This window comes from Triticum dicoccoides, chromosome 4A (assembly GCF_002162155.2).
Source record: "Triticum dicoccoides isolate Atlit2015 ecotype Zavitan chromosome 4A, WEW_v2.0, whole genome shotgun sequence".
Lineage (NCBI taxonomy): Eukaryota > Viridiplantae > Streptophyta > Magnoliopsida > Poales > Poaceae > Triticum > Triticum dicoccoides.
In genome coordinates, this window is record NC_041386.1 from 100340215 (window position 1) to 100349696 (window position 9482).

Consider the following 9482-nt stretch of genomic DNA (forward strand, 5'->3'; position numbering starts at 1 on the left):
TTTTGCGGTACGCCACACCCCTCCCGATCAACAGGACCCCCGTTTCGACTGTAGGAGGTCCTTTCCTCCATTTTGCGGTACGCCACACCCCTCCCGAACAACAGGACCCCCGTCTTGACCGTAGGAGGTCCATTTCCTTCGTTTTGTGGTATGCCACACCCCTCCCGGTCAACAGAACCCCCGTTTCGACCGTAGGAGGCCCGTTTCCTCCGTTGTGCGGTACGCCAGGCCTCGTTTCCATCGCCTCTTCCGTCCAAGCCCTCCTGATGAACACGACCACACATTCCGTTTCGACCCAGCCGTGTTGCCTCCCGATGAACACGACGCATTCCGTTGCCTCCCCATGAAGACGACAACGACGTTGTTTCTCCGTTCCGACCCAGCCATGTACACGAGCCCTCACCGTACGTATGCGCGAGTAGGCGTTCGAGACCCCGCCCGTATGTACACATACGTGGCCGTATTTTCTTTCTTGCAACCTGGCCGCTGTATGTACGTGTACATGCTACGTTCGCGCCTCTACTACGACACGTGCGCGCCTCTACATCCACCAGTATATATGTACGTACACGTTTGCGACCAGAATGACAACGCTACGTATGCTTCGACTAGGTGGGTCCCGACTGTCAGGCACTTCCTTGCGTGCGAAGGTGTAGCTGGTGGGTCCCAGCAGTCAGGGGGGAAACTTTTTTTTCGCGAAAAATGGTGGCCCGTCCGGTGGGTCCCTGCTGTCAGGTGGAGGAATCATTATTTTCCGCGTAATAAGGAGGCACTTCCTTGCTGCCGCGTGGACCCAGCTGTCAGCCTCTCCACATACAGTCCATGTCCAATGGAAGTTGTTCCTTGACCATGTTGACCACGCCGCGCCAAGAGCACCAGGGCGGTGGACGACGGCGAGGCCTAGGAAGGGGTCGACGGGGAGCCAGGGAAGATGCGGCAGTGGAAGCCCGCGCGCGTGCGGAGAGGAGTACGAGGGTTCACTGGTTCGGCTGCGGTGTGAGGCTGCCGTCGCCGTAGGGCCTGGCCAGCGGTGGGAATAGTAGGGGGCGGTGAGGCCTCCGCGGTAGCACAACCGGCCACGGGAGGCAGGAGCATGCGGCACGACCGGCGCTGCTTTGGGCGGCTGGAGCAAGAAGACCAGAGGTTAAAGAAGCACTACGGCCGTTTGATGGACATTGTATGGTCAATGGAGCTAGAATCATTCATATTGACTAAGTTGACAAAGCCCTTCGTCGCCGTCAACTTAGTAGGCCCACAAGTCAGCCTCCCACCAAGGTGGGTCCCAGCTAGCCGGGGGAGTATTCATTTTTTTGTGCGTAATAAGGAGGCACTTCCGGTGGGTCCGAGCTGACAGCGGGGGGAACATTTTTTTTTGCGAAATACGGTGGCCCGTCCGGTGGGTCCCAGCAGTCAGAGGGAAATGATTTTTTCGCAAAATACTAGTGGCCCGTCCGATGGGTCCCTGTTGTCAGGTGGAGGAATAATTATTTTGCACCTAATAAGGAGGCACTTCCTTGCTGCGGCCGTGAACCCAGCTTTCAGCCTCTCCACGTAGAGTCCACGTCCGATGGAAGCCGTTCCTTGACCACGTTGACCACGCCGCACCAGGCGCACCAGGGCGGTGGACGACGGCGAGGCCTAGGAAGGGGACGAAGCAGAGCCGGAGAAGATGCGGCAGTGGATGCCCACGCGTAGAGGAGTACGAGGGCACTGGTTCGCTGTGCTGTGAGGCTGCCGTCGCCGCAGAGTAATAGGGGGTGTGGGTGAGTAGAGGGATGGCCTGGCCAGCGGTGGGAGTACTAGGGGGTGGTGAGGCCTCCGCCGCATCGCAGACGGCCACGGGAGGCAGGAGCACGAGGCACGACCGGCGCTGGTTTGGGCGGCTGGAGCAAGAAGACCAGAGGTTGAAGAAGCACTACGGCCGTTGGATGGACATCGCACGGTCAGTGGAGCTAGAATCGTGCATTATTGACTAAGTTGACAAAGCCCTCCGTCCCCGTCAACTTAGTAGGCCCACAAGTCAACCTGCCACTATACTGGGTCCCAGCTAACAGGGGGAGTATTCATTTTTTTGTGCGTAATAAGGAGGCACTTCCTTGCGTGCGAAGATATAGCTGGTGGGTCCGAGCTGTCAGCGCGGTAACATTTTTTTCGCGAAATACAAAGGCCCTTTCGATGGGTCCCTGATGTCAGGTGGAGTAATCATTATTTTGCGCGTAATAAGGAGGCATTTCCTTGCGTGCGGCCGTGGACCCAGCTGTCGGCCTCTCCACGTACAGTCCATTTCAGATGCATGTCGGTCGGTGACCACGTTGACCAAGCCGCGCCGAGAGCACCAGGGCGGTGGACGACGGCGAGGCCTAAGAAGGGAACGAAACGGAGGCAGGGAAGACTCGGCAGTTGTTTCCCACGCGGAGGGGAGTACAACTGTACGAGGGTTTACTGGTTCGTCTGCCGTCGCCGGAGAATAACAGCAGGTGTGTGTGAGTAGAGGGATGGCTAGGCTAGCGATGGGAGTACGGTGGGGCGGTGAGGCCTGTGTGGCAGCAGTGCCGGCCGCGGGGAGGAGGGAGCAGGCAGTCCCGCCGGTGCCTGTTTGAGCGGCTGGAGCAGGAAGAGCAGAGATTGAAGAAGCACAACGGCCATTGGATGGACATCCAACAGTCACTGCTTGTGCGTCAACCTTTTTTTAGGAAAGCCTCAAATCTGTGGAAAACAGCATAGATCCCATCTGCCATTATTTCTAATAATTTTCAGCCCATTTGCTAATTCTTAATGTTTTTTGGAGCCCATATTCTTTTTGTTAGCATTACAGCCCAAATTATGGCCACGGTTAAAAAATTATACGAAATTTTACAAATTTCGGTGTGGTCCGAACTGTTTTTAATCCCGAAATTTCGACTCACATTCAAACTGATTTTAAAAATAAATGTATATCAATATAAAATCCAACAAATTCTCCACGCATAAAAATTAATGTAATTTAAAATCTTGAAATAAAAAAAGATATTTGAAACTAATTGTCGGTTTGATGTGTTTTAAAAATGTACAGCCCATTTCTCATTACTGATGGGCCATTTTCTCGGCTAGCCGAATGAAAGCTCTCCTCGTCTTGAAAGATTTGCAGCCCAACAGGCCTGACAAAGCGACTTACTTGGTAAATCACAAAAAAACTGGGCTGTGGCCGTGGACCCAGCTGTCAGCCTCTCCACGTACAGTACTCTTCCGATGGAAGTCGTTCCTCGACCACGTTGACCATGCCGCGCGGAGAGCACCACGGCGGTGGACGACGCCTAGGAAGCGGATGACGCGGAGCCAGGGAAGACGCGACAGTGGAAGCCCGCGCAGAGATGAGTACGAGGGTTCACTGGTTCGGCTGCGGTGTGAGGTTGCCGTCGCCGCAGGGCCTGGCCAGCGGTGGGAATAGTAGGGGGCGGTGAGGCCTCGGCGGCAGCACAGCCGGCCACGGGAGGCCGGAGCATGCGGCACGACCGGCGCTGCTTTGGGCAGCTGGAGCAAGAAGACCAGAGGTTGAAGTAGTACTACGCCCGTTGGATGGACATCGTACGGTCACTGGAGCTAGAATCGTTCATATTGACTAAGTTGACAAAGCCCTCCGTCCCCGTCAACTTTGTTGGCCCACAAGTCATCCTCCCACTATGGTGGGTCCCAGCTAGCAGGGGGGTATTCATTTTTTTGTGCGTAATAAGGAGGCACTTCCTTGCGTGCGAAGATATAGATGGTGGGTCTGACATGTCAGCGGGGGGAACGTTTTTTTCGCGAAATACAGAGGCCCTAATGGTGGGTCCCACCTGTCAGGTCCTCGCAAAAAAAGGGAAAGAAAATCAAAGACTTGGGAAGGCGTACAGAACAAGCTAGTGTACCAGTAAAGAGACATTGCCGAGTTTTAGAAAAAAGAAAGACATGCTCCTGTAGCTGGTTCGAATCTAAACCTAGACTATGACTATATATGGTGCTATGCTACTCTACAAGTAATGAAACTGACATATCCAACGTTCGCTTCTCCTCTTCTCTACTGACCGCAGCAACCATGTCTGCTGGTTGCTCGTCCACCTGCTCTTCAGCAGGCAACAACCAGATATGCGCCAAGTCGCAACCCGTACCATCGCCTGTGGGTCTCATCACACCCTCCCCGGCACGCGCACCGCAGCCAATTGCTCATGGCAACCCACTGTCGTTGGTGTGGTGCCACTGCAAATCACGCAGAGTCATCCGTCGCGTCTCAACCACAATCCACAACCCTGGCCGAGTCTTCTACAAATGCCCGAATCATGGGGTAATAATATGTTTAAGTGTTGCTCTGCTGCTTTCTGTTGCTCATTTTTTAATAGTTTGGTTGATGATCTACCAATTTGATTCGTGCAGAAAAGGGAAGATTCGTGTGATTTCTATTTCTGGAAGTTGCTGATGTGGGGGAATGCAACTACGCTGGTTATTTGGTTAGCCAAGGAATCCCAATACCAGCAGGTTGGGGTGTTGGACAAGTAACTGAAGGAACGGCGGAAGCGGAAGATGCAGAGCAGAAGGTTAAAGATGCAGTTCCTCTGATCATGGCCTAGCAACAGCTGCTGAATGGCCTTGACAACAATGAGGATGTGAAATAGCTTGTGAAGATAATGGGCAAAATCGATGTGCTCTGTAGTATGATTGTCTCTTTATTTGCAGTGTATGTAGCACTCGTGATGTATTCAGTGGCTACGACATGAGCACTTTGCTGAAACTAGTAATGAATGAAACCTGTGTAGCAGGCTGGGCATAGTGTTTTGAACATCTAATGATTTCTATTAATGGAAATCAGGAGGTATCCCCATTTGCTCATATAAATAAGTAAATAAATGGCAGAGGCCCTGTCGGGTCAGCTTTGTTCTTATTCGAAGACGTCGAGCAAATTGCAGTCCAACAGCAAACTATGTCATCAAATTCAAGTTTCACAGCCAAATATGAGTACAACTAAATAACAATGTCATCATGTTTTAGTTGTCATGCAATCACCAAACACAAATCAGCATACATAACAAGTGATGTTCTCACAGCAAAATACTAAACAACATGTTCGTCAGGTTTCAGTTGTCATAGCAAACACAATTTCACATAGTTGATAAAAAAATGTCTTCTGACAGGCAAATACGACAAAAGCAATGTAATCATCATCCGCAGCAGCAGCATCAACATCCTCGCCATGTGTATCAGTCTTAATCATAATTCCCCACGGTGTCATCTTCTTCTTCGTCCTCAACGTCATCGAACGTTGGCTTCTTCTTGATCAACTCTTGTATGTCCACAGCACGACAGGCAATCTTTTTGCCGGCGTCATTGACGTGATGGTTCTCAAAGATATTAGGAACATCTGTGTTATCTTGTACATCAGGAGCAGTGTAAGCATCATCTTGTTGTGCAACTTCATTAAACGAATTCCTCTGCTCAAACCTTTGTAATACTCTCCAGTCATCGCTACGTGCAAATGTGCCTTCCAAGAAAAATATCTGTGTTTCTTGATTTGCCAAAATAAAAGGCTCGTCGGTCTGGTACGCCGCCTTGACATTGATGGATTTGAAATAATCATCAGCTCTGGGTTTTGCGATCCTGGAAAATAGGTTATACCAACGACAGCACAACAGAACCACACACCGATGATCCTCAAAACTGGAGATATACTGCAACTGAACAATGTCTGTTATGTTAGCATACATTTCAGTTGTCTCTTTGTCATACGTATCCGTGCTCATGATGGCAATGTTTTGTGTCTTCCTGCCTTCATCTCGTGCAAGGGTGTTGTAGCGCACATCTCCAAGAACGCAAGATTCATAATGTCTTACCCGAGTATAAGGACCCATTGCTAGTGAGTAAAGGGCATCATGAACTGCCTGGCCATCCTCCCGCATCTTCTTGACCTATGGTTAGAAAATAGACAAGTTGATCATCTTATGTACTCAATATATTAAAAAACTGACAGTGCACTTCAAAAGCTTACATGGTTCTTGAACCATTTTCGCAAATCCTGCCATAACCAGTTTGTCAATGTTTCTTGGATTTTGCGGCAGTAACTCCTCTTTGTAGATGCTGCACAACATAGTGATCGCGTCAAACATCTAAATATATAAGAATGTGATGCAAGTTTGGTAGATTACGATGTATAAGCTGCAGTACTGCACTTACTTGATATAAGGTAGTATCTCAGGACGGTTATTCAACACATACCAAACCATTTTGTCCAAATCTTTAGGTTTGTCCTCTTGTCGACTCTTCCCTGTAACTCGAACAGAATAATCCAAAACATTGAGCCCGGGATTGTCTTCACCCACCTCTTTGCCAAGCTGATCAGTTGTTTCAATGTATTTTGAGCAGAATGTCAATGCTTCTGTAGCAATGTAGGCCTCTGCAATGGAACCCTCGAGTCTAGCTCTGTTCCTAACATAGCCCTTGAAAGTGCCTAGCTGCCTTTCAATAGGGTACATCCAGCCATACTGTACTGGACCTCTAAGTAGTGCCTCATCAGGTAGATGAACAACCAAATGCACCATCACATCAAAGAAGGCTGGAGGATATATCTTCTCAAGGTCGCATAGGATAGTTGGTATCTTGTCTCTAAGACGCTCCAAAGCATCTATCCTGATATTCCTACTGTAGAGTTCCCTGAAGAATTGTCCCAACTCTGCAACTGCTCTGTATAAGTCAGGGCGGCCCAATCCTCTAAGGATAACAGGTAAAACCCTTTGAAGTAGGACGTGGCAGTCATGAGTTTTCAACCCTTGTACCTTGTTTCCATCTGCACTGATTCTCCTTTCAGGGTTGGAAGCAAATCCATGTGGGAATCTCACATGTGACAGGACCTCGCAGAATTCTTTTATTTTTACCTTGTCCAAGACGTACACAGCTGGTGCCATATCCCGTGGTTTACCTTCATCTTGCACCTGCAAATCCTGTCTGATACCCAGGTGTGTCAAATCAATCCTAGATTTTAAGGTATCTTTCGTCTTGCCTTCAATATTAAGAAGTGTGCCGATAATGCTGTCACATATCTTTTTCTCGATGTGCATCACATCAAGATTATGCTGCAGATCCAAATCTTTCCAATACTCTAAGTCCCACAAAGTGGACCTGCGGGCAGACAATAATCTCTCTTCTGCCCTGCCATGCTTCCTTTTTCCGCTACCATTATCAGGATGGTTTCCTGGTGTAATATGTCTAACCTTCTCTAATTCCACTTGCAACTCATCGGTGGTGAGCCTCTTTGGCGCATCACGGTTTTCATGCTTTGCATTGAACACATGTCTTCGTTATTTTCTAGGAAGCGGCTTGTCCTTGGCAAGGAAACGACGGTGTCCAATGTAACAGATCTTGCTAAGTATTGCGTATGACAGCGGATTCCTGTCACAGCGAACACATGCATTGTAACCATGTATCGTTCGCCCTGACATAGTGCCCAAAGCCGGATAATCATGGATGCACCAAATTATAACAGTACGCAGAAAGAAATCAGCTGGTGGGCTTCTATATAGGTCTCGAGTGAGAACACCCTTCCATAGCTGTTGAAGTTCCTCCACAAGAGGCTCCATGAACAAATCAAAATCCTTTCCAGGACTTTTTGGACCTGGGATGAGCAAGGCCATCATGTAGTTTGATTCTTTGGTGCAGACATTTGGAGGCATGTTGTAAGGGATAACAAGCACTGGCCACATGCTATATGTGGTGCTCTGGTGGCCAAATGGGATAAATCCATCTGAAGATAAGCCAAGTCTAATGTTTCTCAGGTCAGCAGCAAACTCTTTGTGTTTATCATTGAAGCTTTTCCACTCACTATCATGAGATGGATGACTCATTACATTCTGATCTCTGTACTCCTGGTTCCTAGAATGCCACAGTACATCCTCTCTTGTTTCAGCATCATGAAACAACCTCTGCAATCTTGGTGTAATTGGAAAATGTCTCAGAACATTATGAGGAATCCTCTTCACACCATCGCCATCTTTCCATCTTGATGATTTGCATTTCGGGCACTCACTTAAGTTGGCGTAATCCTTCCGGAACAGAACACAATTATTCTTACAAACATGGATCATATCATATCCAATTCCAACTGCACGAAGGAAATTCTTCATTTTACTGTAGGTGTGTGGCAGCTCAGATGCATCTGGGAAAGATTCGCAGAAAGCAGCCAACATCGCATCGAATGATTTGTTGGTCATCCGCTCAGATGTCTTCACCTGAAGAAAGGTGACCATAGCTGAGAATACTGACAGCTTATTTCTAGGGGTGACAGCAACATTGCATTGTTCCAACATGCGGGCCCACCATTTTTCTTCCGCGAGTGAAAGTTCACGGATTGCACGAGCATTTCGTAGCATTGTTTCAATGTTGGTCAAACTCACTGGCTCCGCCACCACTTCCTCCTCCTCCTCTTCCACCTGAGCATCAGGCAGATCAAGATCGTGAGCTGCTGCTTCCACGTAGTCAATAACATTGACGTTCACAGCTTCACCATGATGAACCCACCTAGTATATCTGACCGACATCCCATACAAGTGTAGATGATTTTGCACAGTTAACCGGGGTCTTGTAACTGAATTCATACAACTGCTACACGGGCAGAGCACATCTGATTTCGGACCACCGTACTCAGCTCTGATAAAGTTCATGAAGTTTTCAACCCCCTCGACATATGCAGCGGAGAATCTTCGAGCAGAAGTTATCCAAGTCCTGTCCATCTGTTAGACATACAAATTAGTTCTTCTACTAGATATTACAGGAAAAACATATATGATTTTTTATGAAGTCCAGAAAAAAAATACCTAGGTCGATGTCTAAAGCTATGGCAAGATATTTGGACGAGCAGATCTAAGTAACAAAATATATGTAAAGCTAATTCAGCAAACAAATTTGAGTGCCAAATTATGGTAGGCTGTTTCAGCAGTCAATGAGGCCGAGCACACAGCCATCGAACTATCGAAGTCCATCGCAGCAACAAAGATCGAGTATAAAATGGTGTAGAGCTATTTCACCTAACAGATTGGATACTAGACCATGGAAATCTACGTCACAATAAATATATGGCAGGATATGTTAGCAACTAATCGGCCTTGGCATGCCATCTCTGCTAAGCAGATTGAGTGCAGAACAGGGCAAGGAAGCTTCTTAAGCATAGCATATTGACAGTAAACTACTTTGGCAAACAGTGAGATTAACAGCGTCTATCAGCTAACATTCAGTGCTACACCGACATGAACGGGGCCTCAGTCTAGAATGCGCGTACCATGGGAGAAGCTGACCGCCGTGCGTCTCCACACGAACGTCACCAGCGGTGGCGGCGCTGACCGCTGTGCGCCTCCACAAGAACGTAGCCAGAGGTGGCGGCGCGGCTAGAGGATGGCAGTCTACGAGAGCGTACTGTGGGAGCGAGAGGATCGCCGAACCGCGGCGCCGATGTATCGGCACGGTGGGGAGGGCGGCTTTGGCGGAGCGAA